General features: G+C 41.7%; 1 long non-coding RNA gene and 1 pseudogene across 2 annotated transcripts in view; one reads left to right on the forward strand and one right to left on the reverse strand.

Moving 5' to 3' along the window:
- The window catches only part of LOC126934259 (uncharacterized), a 1,193,286-nt pseudogene that overhangs the window by 703,903 nt on the left and 474,983 nt on the right, over positions 1–14,400 (forward strand). The gene's annotated exons all lie outside the window — the stretch shown is intronic.
- The window catches only part of LOC126934263 (uncharacterized), a 30,752-nt gene continuing 29,885 nt past the window's right edge, over positions 13,534–14,400 (reverse strand). Inside the window, exon 3 of the long non-coding RNA XR_007718897.1 lies at positions 13,534–14,183. This is a non-coding gene — a long non-coding RNA (uncharacterized LOC126934263). The remainder of the gene's footprint in view (positions 14,184–14,400) is intronic.

Consider the following 14,400-nt stretch of genomic DNA (forward strand, 5'->3'; position numbering starts at 1 on the left):
TTACCTTACCCAATCCCTGGATTAATTTGCCCTCAATTCTCTTTGCTTCTAAAGGGATTGATTGCCTGCTTTGTCCGTTTCCAACTTCTACTAACTATGTCATGGTTCTCCACTACCATATCCTGAGGTTGTTCTTCCATAAAGCCTGCCTACAGCTGCCAGCCTCCCAAGCCAATGCAACCCCACGGCCTCCGTTGGGCTCTGTTTTTTGAAAGACAAGTCCTCTCCCTCCTAGGATCGCCCAGACAAATAAGCAGGGACTAGACATTAACTGCTGCACACAGAACTATTAATGGACAGGGATCCGAGCATTGGAAGGTACACATGCTGCCCTGGGCTCTTAGTGCAATGGAGAATTAGGTATTGGGTAAGTTAACGTAAAGGAGTGCATTTTGGATAAAGTTATCTAAGTACCGGCCGGGCGCGGTGGCTCAAGCCTGTAATCCCAGCACTTTGGGAGGCCGAGACGGGCGGATCACGAGGTCAGGAGATCTAGACCATCCTGACTAACACAGTGAAACCCCGTTTCTACTAAAAAATACAAAAAAATAGCCGGGCGAGGTGGCGGGCGCCTGTAGTTCCAGCTACTCGGGAGGCTGAGGCAGGAGAATGGCGCAAACCCGGGAGGCGGAGCTTGCAGTGAGCTGAGATCCAGCCACTGCACTCCAGCCTGGGCGACGGAGCCAGACTCCGTCTAAAAAAAAAAAAAAAAAAAAAAAAAAAAAAGTTATCTAAGTACCCATTTGGCTATGACTGCCTGGATTTTCTCTGGTATCTGGTGGACAAGCATTTCTGTGGCAGTGTCTCAGAAAAGTATTCTTGTTTTCAGTGCCACCTACATATCCAGTTTTATAAGTGAAATTATTTCCACTAGTTGAAAACTGCCAAACATTATCTAAGGACTTGATAGAGCCATGTTATTTTTTTATACTGCTTAGCACCCCCACACAATAGCCACCAACCTACCTTCCACTTATTCAAACCCCAGCCCCACTCCCACATCCCCCAGCCCCATACCTCACCCACATACACAAACCAAATAAATATTCTTCCCAGGCTCCATCTCCCTGACTGCAGGCCTGATTCAAGCTTTTCCCTCTAAGTGAAATGATCTGTTGCACAAAGCAAACTTCTCCCAGCCTTCACAACCTTGATCAAATCTCACCCCTTCCATGCAGCCTTCCTTGGTTCCACCATGTTTGAAGTAATCTCTCATCCCTAGGATGCCAAGGCACCATGCTTCTAGTCCCATTAAAGCATTTACCCTTGTCCACCTAGTATAAATGGGAGAATTGCTGAGAAAGAAACTGGTATGAACATTGTTTTCCCTATATCCATCTATATTCATTGTTGGAATAAGGGAGCCAACAATGTTTTCTTTCCAAGATCCAAGTTGATTTTTTACAAACACATACGTGTGCGCGTGCGCACGCACACACACACACACACACACACACACACACACACACACACAGAGAGAGATTCAGGAAGGAAGGGATTTATGTTTCAGGCCCATTAAAAAAGACTGAGGTCAGGTGGTTGCAGGAGAAGCATGGACATGAGTGCTGTAAGGAGAAAAGGAGAAGCCAACAGAGGTGAGGAGAGTTGAAGTTTCTTTTGAGACAGAGGTTAAGGAAAGATGCTAGTGCCCTCACTCAGAGGCAATGCCCTGGATGGGTGGGGATAGGAGACTGGGGGGGCTGTTGGATGGCAGTCTGCAGTCACTGGGAGAGGCATAAGAGGGGCATCTCTGTGACTTCCCACAGAGCATCAGGACTGGGAGACACAGGAACAGGATCACTCTCTACATGGCCACTGTCTAGACAAAATGGCAAATGTGAAAATGAAAATGAAAACACCATGGACCAAGTACCTGGTTCCCCCCCAGTTTGGGGAACCAGGTAAGCCCTGGACTCTTCTATGATCTCATAGATTTAGGTAGGAAACCCTAATAATGACTAAGATTTAATTTCTTATCAAACAAGTAGATGGAGACTCATAACAGATACACTTTGATCTATTAAAGTAAAGAATGACGACATGGATTGTATTAAAAATTCAACCCTGCTACACTGGTGTTCAATCCCTTATGGGTGTGCCTTCCCCCACTGGATTGGAAACCCTTGGAATCAATACTCTTCTCCTCCCTCTTCTCATGCTTCCCTATCCCACCTCAAGTTTTCCTAGACTATATTATCGAAAACAGTCCCCCTCACCCCAGGTCGCAAAATAAAAACTAAAGGAAATGGTGCCATTTCACCAGTTGCAAGCCACAACCAAAAAAGGCAAGTGGGGAAGTCATCTTTCCATAAATCCCCAATTCTGCTGGAAAAGCAGACAAAGGCAGCTGGGGAGCTAGGCTGCTGCTTTGTTTTTGCAACTCTTTCCATTGCAGTGCCCTTTATATATGCAACCCGGGTGAAATGCATCATAAAAGGTGACATTTTATCACAGCAGTTTGTAAATTTTACAGAAGCAGGCGCCCTGTAAATCACCCAGCTTATTCCCTCGCTGACTTTATTACAGCAAATCCAGTCATGGATAAACTGTATGCCAGTTTACTTGAAATTTATCTTTTTTATTCAAGCTGAACTGAGTCCTTTTAATATTCTTCTCTCTTCTAATGATAAGGCATAATGATAACCTTATTTTCTATTCAGACAGCTTTAAGGACTCTCATTTCTCCAGAAATGCAGTTCCTATTTGGGCCCTCTTTTCTCCCAGAGCCATTTAGAATTTGTTTGTTGTGGCAGAAAATGTGTGTACCTCCCTGCACCAAGTCTTTTAACTCCCTAGAACTTACAGTTATTTTTATTCCTCATTTTCCTAAAGCCTTCTGCTTTCTTGGTCCCAGCCTTTCCCCTTCTACAACAGCTGTGCCCACCCAGCCCATCCCCAGAGTCCCCTCCTCCAGATCAGACATTTAGGGATCAACAGCTACATGGAATTGCTCATCCACCCACCCCCTTGAGCTGCCCAATACATGTGGCTATTGAGCACTCAAAATGCGACTAGTTCAAATTGAGGTGTACCATATGTGCAAAATATGCCCTGGCTCATGAAGATTTTTATATCAATTACATGTCAACACAATAATTTAGATTAAAAAATAATTTGGTTAAAAAACATACTAAAATTAATTGCACCTGTTTCTTTTTACTTTTTAATGTGGCTACTAGAAAACTTAAAATGATATTTGTGACTATTGAACTGTGCTACTCTGGGCACATCCTATCGCCTTGCTACATGAAGACCCACTTTCTCCAAGAAGGTTTCTCTGACCTCTCTCATCACAATGTTTTCTTCCTCCTTTGGCTTCCATTTCACTTACAGTGAAATCTCACAATTTAGAAGGTGATGGTTACTTTTGACATCCCAAGCCCACAGGTTTCTCTGTATAGACCCATGAGAGCAGGGAGAGTATTTTATGGTGACTTAAATTCCCCTTAGCACTTTTGATAGTTATTGGTGCACAGTGAGTGCTCAGAACAAGGGTGGATGAATGGATATGAAAGAAACAAACAATTCTTGAACTTCACTGGCACAGTGCCAGGACCTACTGATCAGGATCACAGCTCTCTACTAGATAACAATCTTCTTGAAATGAGGACCCCTCTTCTGACGTCTTCATATCCTTATGGTGCCTGAGTGCTGCAAACAAAGATGTGTTTGAGTGTGTATTAAATTGACTGAGGTCCTATTGCACCAGGGCACAAGACAAGGGGTTTTCATTAGGCCAAAGAAGCAAGAGCAGACTCAGAAATGGGCTCTCTGCTGGGTGGCATCCACAGCCACAGATTAGCTCCTTGACTAATATTACAATTGCTATCTCCTTTCTCTAGACCATTGTATAGGCCTCCACCTGAAACTATATTCCTAGAATATAATGCTTTGATCACATCCTTGCCTCATGCAAGAATCTACCACGGATCTCTTTTGCCATGGGACAGTGTCTGAGTCTTTTTTTTTTTTTTTAACTTTTATTTATTTTTTTAACTTTTATTTTAACTTCTATTTTATGAAGGTTTGTTACATAGGTAGACACATGTCGGGGTGGGGGTTGTTGTACATATTATTTCATCACTCAGTACCCAATAGATATCTTCTCTGCTCCTCTCCCTTCTCCCACCCTCCCCACTCAAGTAGACACCAGCATCTGTTGTTTTCTTCTTTATATTGCACCAGGAGACTTGTGGCTAAGGATCATAGCCTCCAGCTTTATCCCTATTCTTACAAAAAATATGATCTCATTCTTTTTTATGGCTGCCTAGTATTCGATGGTATATATGTACCATATTTTCTTTATGCAAACTGTCATTGATGGGCATTAGATTGATTCCATGTCTTTCCTATTGTGAACAGTGCTGCAGTGAACATTCGCAGGCATGTGTCTTTATGGTGGAATGCTTTATATTCTTCTGGGTATATACCAGTAATGCGTTGCTGGGTCGAATGGCAGTTCTGCTTTTAGCTCTTTGAGGAATAGCCATACTGCTTTCCATAATGTTTAAACTAATTTATACTCCCACCAATAGTGTATAAGTGTTCCCTTTTTCTCCACAAACTTGCCAGCATCTGTCTTTTTTTGACTTTTTCATATAGCCATTCTGACTGCTGTGAAATGGTATCTCATTGTGGTTTTGATTTGCATTCCTCTAATGATCAGTGATATTGAGCTTTTTTTCATATGATTGTTGGCCACATGTGCATCTTCTTTTGAGAAGTGTCTGTTTCTGTCCTTTGCCCACTTTTTAATGGGATTTTTTTCCCTTGTAAATTTATTTAAGTTCCTTATAGACGCTGGATATTAGACTTTTGTCAGATACATAGTTTGCAAATATTTTCTCCCATTCTGTAGGTTGTCTGTTTACTCTCTTGATAGTTTCTTTTCTGAGTCCTTTAATATGCCAATCTGCCTCTCCACCCTCATCTCATAGTCCCTAGGACATTCCTTCCAATTAGTCTCCCATCTGTTCTACAAATAGTCCCGGATGTGTGTCCAGGATGATCCTCCTTCCTGTATCAGCCTCTCCTGTCTTCTATGCCCACCTGACCTCTACCTGTGCTAAAGACTTGGTTGAAACCAAGCTGGTAAGCTTCTCCGTGAAGACTCCCAACTCCTCCAGCCCACTCCAATCTTCCCATCCCTGAGCACCTAAAATCCTATTTGTAGTCACTGCCAAGTTCAATGTACTGACATCGTCTTTCTCCAGCCAGATGACAAACCACTCATCTGCAGGAACCATAGCTCATAAACTCTGGCAGAGTACTAGACATGTTGTAATGCTGAGTGAATTTAGGCCAAATTGAATTAAGCCAGTTGAAACACTACTACTCTGAAAATGGTAATATCTAGTGTCTCCACATGGTTGGTAAGGAAGAAGGTAAGTCCTAAAAGTGGGCACAAACAACTGCAGCACCCTTGAAAGGAAGACCTCTTACACCCGAGGATGAAATAAGCAAGGGCTAAACGAGGAGCCACACCTCACAGGATCTTCACTGGAGGTGATTCTGAGGTCAGGATGAGCTTTTTCTAGGGCCAAGCAAATCCAACTGAGTCTTAGGAAATTAAAACTATGAGGAGCCAAAAAGATTACTTAACTCCTCGTGTTATAGGTGTGAGAACAGTGGCCTAAGATAGGGGTAATGATCTTCCCAGGGCCCAGGGAATAAGCGGTGACCAGGATCAGCTTTGATTGCCAGCCTGGTATGAGAGTGTTTTTCCTTCTATACACAAGGTTCCCAAACCTTGTTCAAGGAACGAGCTATATCAATACCACCTAGAAAGCTTTTCTAAAAATAAACACTGTAGGTCCCCATTTGCAGAAATTTTGAATCACTAGATCTGGGTGATGCAGGGAATCTGCATTTGTAGAAAGCTTCGCAAGTGGCTCTGATACATTGCTAGGTAGAGGCAGTGGCTCCCACACTGTTCCTGGTGGGGCCTCCATGAAGTTGATGCCCTTTTAGGGATCCCCTGGTGAGTGAAAGGGAGTATCAGAAGATGAGCACATGAAATAACTTCCTCCCCATGGCTTACTAGCCAGACTATCTCGCTGAGATCACACAGAGACTGCAGGGGCGGTCAGGGGAAGGTAGGACTGGGAGAAGGAGTAGAGGTTGCGGGAGGCCAAGGGAGAGGGGTGGCACCTCTGTCCAACCCCAAGAGGCTCCTATTTCCTGAAATTCACTGCCCACCTTTATATGCCATTTGGTTAAAAGCTAAACAACCCAGCCAGGCATAGTGGCTCACGTCTGTAAACCCTGCATTTTGGGAGGCTGAGGCAGGCAGATCACTTGAGGTCAGGAGTTCAAGACCAGCCTGGCCAACATGGTGAAACCCTGTCTCTACTAAAAATACAAAAATTAGCTGGGCGTGGTGGCATGCACCTGTAATCCCACCTACTGGGGAGGCTGAGGCAGGAGAATCGCTTGAACCCAGGAGGCAGAGGTTGCAGTGAGCTGAGATCAGGCCACTGCACTCCAGCCTGGGTGACAGAGTGAGACTCCATCTCAAAACAAAAAAGCTAAACAACCCAATCAAGAAAGTAATGCATAAAATATTGAAAAAAGACTTTAAAAGGTATTAGGATTAAGTTGTCTGGTTAATTCAGAGGAAATTACAAAGTAGGTGAAAAGATCTGTGAACTTTCGAGCACGCTTCCATGTATGAGATGTCTTGCCTTCCAAGGGCTCTCAGTAACTAGAGCCAAACTGACAACATACATACTCCCGACTGCCTGCTCCACAGTGTACCTCTGCCGAAAGCACTGCCTGGTTAGTTAGAGTGTGTGGTCTGCTAGGGCATTAGTTCCAGTTCTTAGTCATAGACCTGAAATATCAGGCTTGACCTTAGTATGATGGGCAGACTTGGGATTTTGGAATGAAGGGAAATGAATGCGAATTCCAGCTCTCCTGCTTGTTTGACAAAGTCATTTATCCTATCTAAAATCAGTTTTTACAGCCACAAAACCGAAAAAGAAAAAAATCCTACCTCTCATGTGAAGATTAAGTAAGGTAAAATGCTCAGAAAACATCCGTTCTTTTCTGGATTCTAATTCTAGGGAAATATTTGCAGAGGTTCACATGCATGCACACATATTTATGTACATCTTGATCATGAAAAGTCATCTAGACCCCTGCTTCTTAAAGAGTAATCTGTGGGCCAGCAGCATAAGCATTACTTGAGAGCTTGTTAGTAATACAAATTCTCAGGTCTCCTTCTCAGACCTACTGAATCAGGGTCCCAGAGAAGCCTTTCTCTAGAAGTCTGATTAAAGCTGGAGGTGTGACATAAGTAAAGACTCTGGGGGCATGTTTTAATCCTAGACTTAGAGAACCAGAATAGTATCCACAGCCCTGGCCTTCTTAGAATCCTGTTTTAATCTAAGGAAACTTTGAGGAGTTGAGTCACTAGGCTAACCGGGTCCCAGACCATTGTGATCCACTCTATTCTCAATTGTAATCTGACCTTAAAATAGGTGAGTTCTGGGCCTCAGGGATGCTAGTTTCTTTGCACATAAATCAGGTCCATTCTCTTATTGGCATAGGATGGATTTCAAATTTTAACATGAGCTGAAATAGGAAGATGTACTTAGCCTACAACTGGAAAGAATGGATGTCTGATTGATGATGAACCACAGTTCTTGAAATATGGGGAAGATTCAGAAAGGCAGAGAGGAGGTGAGGGAGGACACTCCAAGAGCAGCAAAGGCCATGAAGGGAAACTATGCAAAAAGAAAAAGCCAGCAACAAGAAGGCCAGTTACATCCAAGTGGAGGATTAGAGATGGAGAATTGTAGAAAGAAACAAGTAGTGAGGGGCCTTGAATGCCAAGCTCAGGAGTTTAGAGTTTATCCTGTAAGTCATGAGAGGCCTCAAATGTTTACATGCTTTTGGTTTTCTATTATTTATTTATGGGAAAGACGTTGCCTACATGTATGTTGGAAGACAATCCTCCAGGAGTCTGGCATGTCTGCACATCTCAAACTATCTCTTCGAAGAATAGCAAACAACCTTGGAAACTAGAGATGGTATATTTCTCCAGGTCAGAGAAAGGATTTGTCTCCTGACCAATGTAGTAAAGCTTAAAGACCCTTCCCCAGAGATATTCCAGAGTAGTAAAGATAAAGACTTCTCCTACCACAACCTGGAGAAGACTGGCATACTTCTTAGAGTAAAGATAATGTCTTTACTAAGAAATGAATGATGGGCAGGTGGCCAACTCAGAAGTGAAGAAGGGGCAGGTTGCCAACACCCATATATAGGATCAGAACTTCCTAATTTGAGGGTTCCTCTCCTGTAATGCACCCCACTGCATATAAGGTACAACCTGGTCTTTATCATGTCACCTGTGGATATGGGGCTTGGAGAACTGGTGCTAAGAAATTACCTTGGCCACAGCTTTTGCTGTATATATGACTCTTTCTCTCTAACTCAGAGATCTTCTGCAGTGTGTGTGTGTGTGCGCGCGCACACACACACACAACACACTGTGGCTGGCTAACTTGTTAGTTTGCATGGAGAGTAAAATCCCAGACCCTTCACAGTTTCTGATTTAACGATACAGTGGGCTTAAAATAATTAAACAAAAAACACAATGCTGTTGACCCAGAGTAGAAAAAACATATGATGCCACTGTTCAGCAAAACCAAGTAAGAAAAGATTTAACACTCTTTTACAGGCAGTGACTAAACTCTCTGGCCTTTGTTCTCATCTGGCAAAAAAAAAAAAAAAACAGGGCTAAAAAACTTCTTATTACTATAGCACAAATCTAAGCAGTCCAGCTCTGTGCAGAGATATAAGCCCAACAGACTTTGTCAGCATGAGAAAAGTGGCAAGTTTTTTTTAAGTATGAATTAGAAGATTTACTATGACATGGAACAGTGGGAATAGGCATTAAGATAACTAGAGCTTCAGAGATGCAGTCCATTTAGAAATGCAGTCTTAACTTAAAGAATTCTATGAGAAGATGCTGATAAGTCTCCTTAATTGATATTAAAGTTCATCATTCAATAAAAAAAAACCATTCTAAGGCAATTCAGTGTGGAATGTGAACTGCAGTGAATACAGACAAGAAATTAAAAAGCAAAGTGTTGAAAGAAGAGAAGCTGAATAGAAACCAGGAATGGCTAACATTTTTTCCAATTCTTAGTAAGGAGAGATGAGGTAATAAAAAATCGTACTATATAATGATTGCAGTTCTGCCTATAAGTTATATTTAAGTTAACTCCTCTGTAAGTTATATATCTACTCCATAGTGTGAGCTTAGTCATCCAAAATGAATCTTTTTATTATCTTTTTCAAATTCTGAGGGAAAAGTATTCTCTACCTAGTGTAAGAAAAAGTTCCTGAGGCACACTGGCAGCCCCAGCCATCTCAGGAGTTAGCACTGAACTAACCACATGAAACTATAGTGTTACAAGAACATGATACTATACTTATTGGCCATCATTCTGGATCTGCCACTTAGCCTGCTCTATCCAAAGCCACAAAGTCACCTCCCTTCTTAGGATAAAAACTACCTGACACATAGTCTTCTCCACAACCCTAACAACCTCTCCCCCTCCATTCTCATCTCAAATCCTCAGAGTACCACCCACTGCATAAGCCTACACATACTGCAGAAAGCAGAGCCAATTCACCATATGCTTTTCATCTTCATCCCAAGTTTTCATAATTTCCCCAGGAAAGCTTTGTATTAGCTCACCAAATGCAATGCCTGCCTCCTCTCACCTTTTATGAAAGGGAGCTATTGAAAAGCATCCATATTTGAATCTTCTCTAGGGAAAATGTCAACATGAGAAAAAGTCTGCTATCCTCCTAGAGATATTCCAATGAGGGCAGATGGTGTCCCCAACTTCACTCAGTTCCCAAGAACAGCACCAGCCATGTGTAATAAGGGTGATTGGAAAGGGACTTGATTGGGAATCAAAAGAATTGCATTCTAAAATGGCTCTATTGCAAACTAACTTTCAAGCTTCGGCAAGCCATTTGACCTCTCTGGGCCTGAGTTCCATCTGCACAATAAGGATATTTTGTCAAGACCCCTGCCAACTTTACAAAGCTATGCTTGCATGACTAAGAGGAGTAAGTAATGATTTACATAAAGAAAATGGAAAGGCATCAAAAAGATACCCACTGTCCCTAAATAATAATAGGATTTTAAACTTAACACAAATATAGTACTGTATAATTTTCTTTTCCCTTTCTCATACCCTTTGTCCATTTGATACTCACAACTAAACAAACTAAGGGAACCACCTTTTAGGTGCACTTATTCCAAGTGAAAAGAAAAAATAAAGAAAAATCACAATGCTTGTCAATGGCAGAACTGACACCAAAATTAAGCATGCAAACTCCCAGCTGAGGACATGTCCTCTAGCTCACAAGGGCTGCTGTCAGTTCCAAGGAAGGGGAACAGTAGAGGCCATATCATTTTGCTACGATGTGTCTCAAATATGATCCTTTCTTTATGGTTTTCCTTTCTATTTTTTTTTGAGATGGAGTCTCACTCTGTCACCCAGGCTGGAGTTCAGTGGCATGATCTCGGCTCACTGCAAGCTCCACCTCCCAGGTTCATGCCATTCTCCTGCCTCAGCCTCCCGAGTAGCTGGGACTACAGGCACCTGCCACCACACCCAGCTAATTTTTTGTGTTTTAAGTAAAGACACAGTTTCACCATGTTAGCCAGGATGGTCTCGATCTCCTGACCTCATGATCTACCTGCCTCAGCCTCCCAAAGTGCTGGGATTACCGGCATGAGCCACCGTGCCTGGCCTCTTTATGGTTTTCTCCTCCACCAATATGGCAGCTGCTCACAACTCTTAGTCTATTCACAGAAAAGTAAGACATCCTATTTTTTTCTAATGAAAAGGAAGCAAAAGATTGACTTGGAAGTTTTCTGGATGCTATCTTAAGGACCATGCTTGCAAATCCATTTGTATAACTGGGGGCCTCACAAATGTGAAGCATTTATATCATCTTGAAACCCCTACAATGAATTTTTCAAAAAGAAAAAATTGCTTACATCTAAGGTACATAAAAATTAGTCAATATAATTCCAAAGACTGATTATATGACTTCAGTTCTACTCATGAAATGCTATACCTGGATTTCCTTTTTCAGAATTCAAATCAGTTTCTAAGCCCCCACATTCTATTTTACATGCTCAGAAATGAAACCAGGATTTCTCTCACATTTCAAACTCCCTAATTGATTCTTTTAGTCATATGCTACTTTTTTAAAAAAGTATAAAAGAAGTTTATTTTAACTCTGTGACCCAAAAAAAAGTTTGATTTCAACAATACAAAGCTATTTGTACCTAATGTCGGTGGTGGCAGGGGGGTGGGGGTGGGGCAGGAAGGTGCTTTTAGTCATTTACAGGAATAAAACCCATTCAACTATAAGGTAAAGTGAACTTCTTAAATGATCTGTATGCATATTTGGTACAATTTTTGACAAAGTAGAATAAGAACTCTGAAATGGTACTACATTTTCAAGTCTCTAATTACAAGACGTAGTTACCTAATTACACATTGTTAGTATCCAATTATATAGATCTACACTAATTTTGTAATTGTGCTTAATTACACTAATTAAGTCAGTAACCCACAAAAAAATACAAAGAATTCTTATGAAGAAAATCCTTAGTAAACTGGATTATATTCAATACTTAGCAAGAAATAACGTTTAAAAGCAAAGCTATTTCTCACATTTTGTCACACTAACAACTTCTTAACCTGAAACTACTGCCTAAGTATGACGCTACGTGATCCATTCCCAGTGTAGACTGAGTCATAGGATGAGAGAAACAGTGGCTTAGAGCAAAAAAAAAGAAACTTTGAGATCTACTTTAACTCTCTCTTTACAATAAGTGAAACTGAGCCCCCAAAGGCTATCTGACTTGTCCAAATTTGCACAATTAGTGAATGGTAGAACTGGAGTAGGAGCTCCGTCTTCTAAATTCCCAATCCATTACCCTTTACCTACATCAAGTCTTCACGCAGAAAGCCAAGGATGCCTCAGAGACCAGGGCCATTAAAGATATTAATCTGAATGTATCAGCTCCAAGATCCTGTTTTCTCTGTATAACTTGGTGTTATCTATCTGGAACTGCATTTAACAGTCCAAATTCCAAACAGTAGTGCCTTAACTAGACAGGGATTTTTATTTTCTTCATGTAACACAATGGCAGAGGAGACAGATGAGACCTCCACAAAGGTTATCTAGGACCTGGGCACTTCCAGCTTTCTGCCCTGCCATTCTTAAGATACAAACCTTGTCCTCATTCTTAGAATAGCTGCAAGATCTCCATCCATGATGTCTGCATTCCAGGTGGCAGGAGGAAGTAAAGGGGATGGATGGGATGGTGCTTAATTTAAGAAAGCAGAGTTTTCCTAGAAACCCTCAGCATAATTCCCATGAGCCAGAACTTTGTTACAGAATACTACTAGCTGCAAGCTAGGCTGGGAAATCAGGTTCTTTAGCTAGACATGTGCCACTGAGCACAAACTGAAGTTCTGAAGAAAAAGAAAGAAAGAAAGAAAGAAAGAAAGAAAGAAAGAAAGAAAGAAAGAAAGAAAGAAAGAAAGAAAGAAGAGAGAGAGAGAGAGAGAGAGAGAGAGAAGAAAGAAAGAAAGAAAAAGAAAGAAAGAAAGAAAGAAAGAAAGAAAGAAAGAAAAAGAAAGAAAGAAAGAGAAAGAGAAAGAAAGAAAGAAGAAAGAAGAAGAAAGAAAGAAGGAAGGAAGGAAGGAAGGAAGGAAGGAAGGAAGGAAGGAAGGAAGGAAGGAAAGAAAGAAAAAGAAGAAAGAAAGAAAGAGAAAGAAGAAAGAAAGAAGAAAGAAAGAAAGAAAGAAAAAGAAAGAAAGAAAGAAAGAAAGAAAGAAAGAAAGAAAGAAAGAAAGAAAGAAAGAAAGAAAGAAAGAAAGAAAGAAAGAAAGAAAAAGAAAGAGAGAAAGAAAGAATTTCTGGGAAACTGACAGTGTCTACCACAGCTCATCTGTCCTTAGGGGCATCAGAGATAAAGACAGGAAACAAAGAGGTGCCAGCCATGGTATAATGGAAAAGTTACCTTGTTGGAAGCCAGAGAAGCTGGTCCTCAATTTCCTCACCTAAAAAATAAAACAATTGGACAAGAACAGTGATGTCCAAACTTTTTAAGCAACACGTGTTTTTACTCATGTAGAAACCCTATCTATAAAACAGATCAACACAGAGCTGCTTCTCTCTTACTGAAGCTGGGTGAGAAAGCAGAGAGGAAGGCTGTGGTGGACACTGCCATGTGCTACTCAGATCCCCCTACCTTAAGGGAGGACTTATTACCATGGCTGCTGGGGCTGAGGGCAGAAGACAGCCTTCAGCCACCAGCCCTCCAGAGATTGCCTCAGCTGCTGAGCGCCCCTCAACCAAGATTGTACTCCCTTCTCTGGGTGGCCCACATTCAAAGACTGATCAAATATAACCATCTGGCATTAACAGTCCAGCCAACTTGGCTCAACCTGGCCCAACTCAGGACAGCTATGGAAGGCCATTCTAGCTCCAGACTCCTGTGCAGTAGACAGACGCTGGTGTTGGGCTGCATCACTCTTTGATCTCCCTTGTACCTATATATCTCAACAGCTAGGCTAAACCCTGGCTCTTCATGGAGCTTAGTGTGAAAATCTTCAGGTGATTTCTTCAAGACTTCAAACACAACACAACAATCCTCCAAATCAAACTGGGAAAGACTGGAGTATCAAAGAAGTTTAGGGAGAACTGGAAGCTGAGATGGCCAGTCTAGAAGTGCTTTTGGGAAAAGGTGAATTAAAGCCAAGAAATGGAAGAGCAAAAATGAAACCTATCTGTGGGATAAAACATATGGAAAGACAACTATCATATCTTCAGTAAATCCTGGTATTAGTAGAGTACTTTAGTGGCATGAAATACTCTCATATACATTCATCAGTTTCACAAATTCTGGAGATAAAATACAGTGGCCACTGGCCATTTGTTTTGCTTTGTCTTATGTTTGGCCATCTATTAATCCCAAAATCTTACTGTTGAGGGGAATTCCTTTCTTTGGGAGTCTCAGGAGGAACTGTAGAGACCAAAAGGGCAGACTTGTTTCTTCCAGCCTTCACCAACATGGGCTCAGCATGGAGCCTGGATGCAGCAATCAGATGCTCCTTCCTGGAGCTTTGGATCTGCAGGGAGGGACCCACAGACACAGAAGCAATTAATAATGATTCAGGGGCAGCAGTGGAGTAAGGAGGTATTTAATACCTGTTTTACAGATCAGGAAAATGGGTCCCAGAAAGACTGACATTTTTCAAGGCCCCACAACCAGCACATGGCTGTGCTGGGACTAAGACCAGTGTTTTTTCCAAGACATGCAGTTTTTAGAATTATCAGCAACGTTTT

The sequence above is a fragment of the Macaca thibetana genome, chromosome 13 (assembly GCF_024542745.1).
Source record: "Macaca thibetana thibetana isolate TM-01 chromosome 13, ASM2454274v1, whole genome shotgun sequence".
Classification (NCBI taxonomy): domain Eukaryota; kingdom Metazoa; phylum Chordata; class Mammalia; order Primates; family Cercopithecidae; genus Macaca; species Macaca thibetana.